The sequence below is a fragment of the Teleopsis dalmanni genome, chromosome 1 (genome assembly GCF_002237135.1).
Source record: "Teleopsis dalmanni isolate 2A chromosome 1, ASM223713v2, whole genome shotgun sequence".
Lineage (NCBI taxonomy): Eukaryota > Metazoa > Arthropoda > Insecta > Diptera > Diopsidae > Teleopsis > Teleopsis dalmanni.
Genome location: NC_051846.1, coordinates 173524308 through 173529470, shown reverse-complemented (window position 1 = coordinate 173529470; position 5163 = coordinate 173524308).

The window sequence follows — 5163 nt, the reverse complement described above, 5'->3', positions numbered from 1 at the left end:
AAACTTCCCAATCAAGCTTTGGCAGCTATTGGTGAGACATTATCGATGTGTGTGGGCTTTCTTGTACTGATGAAACACAATTCCCCTTCTTTTGCCCAGACCATTTCAGTCCAATTATTGACAGTACAATTTCGAGTTAAGACTTTTGCCGTAGGGCAGCAGCTCATAGTAGAAGATTCTCTGTATATCCCCTCAAACACATAGCAAAACCTTCGTGGCCGTTAATTCTGGTTCGATCATCGTTTCAGGCAGCTCACCGTAATTCGACCAAGACTGTTGTCGCTTAACGGAGTCGTAAGTATTCATGAACTACTTTTTATCACCACTTACCAACCGCTTCAGAAATGGGTTGATTTTTTTGCGATTCAACAGAGATACGCTGAAAGGAATTCGGTTGCCTAATCTGATCAAATTTATAAAATGCCGGATATAGATAAATACAGCAATATATTGCGAAAATAATGCATTTCTTTTTACTACACTTAATGTTAGGTTATCTTTAGTAATGTTTGTATTAATGTTTGTATGTATTGTTGATAATTATAATTTTTTTTAATTAACAAATATTTTTTGGGTACTACAATATTAATCTCTTATATATTTGAAATTATTTTCTTCAAATAAATATTGGGTTACAGTCAGTGATGTGTGTATTAAACAAAATCAAAAAATATTTTTATTAATATATGTTCCTGAAAATATAAAAAAAAAATATAAGAATAACATAAAAGGGGCATTTAGTGTTTCAGATGTTTTATTACAAAAAAATGTGTTCAAAATTAAACAATCGAAAAGAAAATAAATACGCTAAAGGCAAAAATTTATTATAAGGGTAAATATATTAAAAAGGCATTGATTTGTTTGCAGGAGTAGAAAAAAGTTTTTATTTTCATCAGAAATAAAAGTTCAAAGTAAATATCAGGATATATTGGTAAAGTAAGAAAAATAAAAATACATATTTAAATTTTATATAACAGATACTCAAAAATTCATTAACATAGTTAGTGAAATATAGTAAATATATCTAAGCAGATATTTAACATACTTTTTATGTATTTGTGAATATACAATATGATATTATATTATATATTACATACTGTTATGTATTATTATAATATATATTATTATATATTTACATGATATTATAAATATATCATGTATTTATATATATATATATATATATTTAGTAAATAAATGCCTTGTGATTTTATAACTTTTGAATTAGCAAAAAAATATTCATTAAAAAAAATTAATAAGGTAGTGAAAATATTTTAATAACTTTTCCTTTATAAAAAAGTGAACTACAGGACCTTTCTTAAAGCTCTGTCATTAAATATGTATAATGGCACAACTTTCAATAATTAAAAAATGTTAATATTCATAGAATATTAACTTATTCACGGATAGCCATACAGCAATCTTCATAGATAGCTAAATTGAAATGTGTTCTCAGCTGTTACCAGTTTTGTAATGATATAATATAATAGCATTATATTAAGGTGATTGGGTATCAGATCACACTAACAATCTTTATAACAATAGTATGCAATACGATATGTGGCAAAATTGTTTAGAGAAAGGAAACTGTGGATATGCATTTAGCATGATTTAAGCTGATAATAAGGTAATACAATCAATAATAGATAAGCGAATAAAGCAGTATGCAAAAACGGCGAATTGATCTGGTCCGGTTGGAATAAAGGAAAGTCAAATCAAGTAGACGGAAGAAGTAGAACCACTATACAATTTATGATAGGAGTAGTAACTGAAAAGTATATATAGTAATACAAATGGATTCTGTACGGTTTAATGAAAAAAAATCATTATATTAGTTCTTACAATAACGATTTTCAATCTTTTGAATTAATAAATTTGTTTAAATAATTATTAACGATAATTTAGAATTAATTAGAATTATATGAGTTAATCTAGTGTTTGTTGAGGATTGTTTGCTTCATATGTAATATTTTTCGTAGATTATTGCATATATAAGCATTTCTAGTCTAGAGAACTAGAAGTTCTCTTACTAGTAATGTTATTTCTAAGCGATAGTTATTTGTTTCTATGCGATATTTAACAATTTTTCTTTGTGAATATACTTCAACCTACATTATTCTATATTTACCCAATAATTAAAACTCTTCATCTTCTTGTTATAAAAATATTTATCTATTTGTAATTATTGACTTATTTTCTGATTACAATATATGAATTTTTTACTCGCATTTGTTTATAAGTAAATAATTGTTTCCCTTCGTTAAATTATATGACATTTTACATTACAATATAAACAATGTTACTTATATTAAGGAATATAAGAATTTATATTCAAATCCTTAACATTCACAATTCCATATTAATTAAAATTAAACTGAACTGAGAGATTTGTCATTTATATCGTATTTCTTGACCTTTTGTAATTAGTTTAAACACCATGCAAATTCCTCCAACTGTAATATGTAATTACTTTCCAACCATATATCCTTTGCATCCTATCCCTACAAATCTAATTATGTATAAAATTAATAATATTTAGAGTAAATTTATTTAATATTAATATGTACTATTTACTATTTGCTTATTACTCATATACAAAGATTTATAACATTTAATTAGCTTTTCTCAAAATACGATTTGATTGTAGTTTTGATTAACTTAACGAGTAAATATTTTAAATGCAATATGAGATAATACCTGACCACATTAAATTAAGAAATTACAAATAAATTGTGGAAAATGTTGGCTTTTGGTTTTAGTTTTACTTAAATTGACTTTAATTCTAATTTTAACTGAAAGCTTTACAACATGGAGTTACTAAATGCCACAGATAGTTTGAAACCACCTAAAGGATTGTACTTTGAACCAAGCAAAGTTGAAGCAACTTTACCTGTTTATTTAATTTGTGTTGATTTGTTTGCAAATCTAAATAGAATAAAGCAATTAGTTTTGTATCTAATAACACTGAGATACACCAGATTAATGTACACTAAAAAGCTGAAATTTTAAAAATAAATGATTCAAAAGTTAAAACATATTTTAAATTTTTATTAACATAGCAGAACATGAATGAAATTACGGCATGGGCTGCGAGAAATATATATTAACATCTTTAAGAATAAAGATCCTACTAGACAGGTTCAGATGGATTTAAGTCCCCAAAGCAGGTCTTGGCAGGTCTTGAAAGTTGTAATAGTTACACGAAGAAAGAAAATAAGTAAGGATTTAACTGTTCATTTATGAATGCTCTGATATGGTGAGATTACAGCAACTGATTATGGATTTTTGAGATTTAGGTAGATATCCAAAATATAATCCTTTTTAGCATAATCACAAAAGACATGTAAAATTTACAATGTCTTGTCGTCGAGTACTAGGGTCATTCTATATATTTTGAGTCTAATAATGAAAATATATTAAATTGTCGTTTATTGTTTCTCGAAGTATTATACTCTATGTTTACTACACTTTTGCATGTGTTCGAGTCATTTGCCAAAACATTTTTTTCAATATTCTTAACATGGTTTTTCAATGCTATAACGGCTTCCGTTTCATCCGCTGACAAAAATCGTTGTCCAGGCAAGTTATTCTCGACCTTCGGGAACAAGAAGAAGTCATTGGTTGCCAAATCAGGACCGTACGGCAAATGACCCAATTCGATGTGTCATTTTTTGAGTGTTCAAATAATCGGTTGTTAGATGAGGTGTGTGAGCACTCACTTTGTCTTGATGGAATATGATCCTACAACGCTTGTTTGTTTTCCGTAGCTATAGATGGCTAATAGTTAAAAAGCTATAGTTAGATAATAGTCAAAATAGCTATAGTTAGATAATAGCTAGAATAAAAAAACAGAAATTTTAAAAATTCTTAATTTTATTAACAAAAAATAATTGTATGTTGACTTGATATGTTATAACGGTAGTCCACGATTCAATCCTCACAATCGCAGTTTAAAATTAAAATACGGATATTTCAAAGATATTTCGGAAGACTATTGATGATACGTATACAACGTTATCGGTTACACTTGTATGGTCAATTCAAGAAGTCATTTAATTTATATTGAAAATTTCTTGGGTTTAAAAATTTTCTCACTACAGTGAACTATTTTAACTTTTTAAACTAATATATAAGAAAATCTAACAGGTTTGTTAAAAAAATGTCGCTATATATTGCAGAAATATGTAAAACTTTAAAAATTTTTAACTTGTATAATAGTTTAAATATTTTCCAAGTTCATATTTACTCAAAGAGAATACTAAAACAAGTATACTACTACTGTGCTACTAAAAACTAAACTTTTCCATTTTCTTTGGAACTAAATTTTAAAGTTTGTGAAAATATTTTTTAAAATTCTCAACTATAACAAAAAATGTTTTGTTGAAGTTTGTCGTTTTACAAACTTTTATGCATTAAGGTTTTTCAAATTTTAATTTAATATGCCGGAAACTATTTCAGCCACGTACTACGTATCTGCAATCCCTCCAACCGTTCACACTAAAACCTTTTAAAGTAACCCTGTCTGGTTTCAAGTGATCCGCAGTGTAGATGAATATTCGTATGTGTATGGATGGTTGTGTGAAACTGAAATGCAATTATCATATGTATACTTGTACGATAAAGCCCACATCATCCCCTGAGAAAAAGAAAACATTTCTGTTTTTTTAAGAGCTTTAACATAAATTAAACCGTAATATGCGTACTTTCACTAAACTTACAGTTACTTTCACCGGTCGGTCCTCTAGCTCAGTGCGTAGGAGTATGCAGCTATAAATATGGGAGTGTGTTTGCTCGAAAGAGTTTTTCTGTATGTTTATTTAATATTTATATTAGAAGGGTATTCAGTTTCTATATTAAGAGGGAATTACGTGCTAAATGTTTAAATAATAGTACGAATGTTGATTCTCCAGATACTGCACCACTTGATATTATTCGAAAACTTTTGAAGTTTTGGTTAAGATAGAAATTAAAGTGAAATGTATTCACAAAACGAAATTATTATTTCGAAATAGTTTTGAAATAAAGTCTTTAACTAAAGAAGATTAAAAACGAAATAATTAGAATAAAATAGAAAATTTCTAATGAAGTTGTTTGGTAATATTTTTCATTAAAGTAAAAAATATTATGAAACAAGAAAATACTTCAAAAAATGTTAGGAAAGGAAAT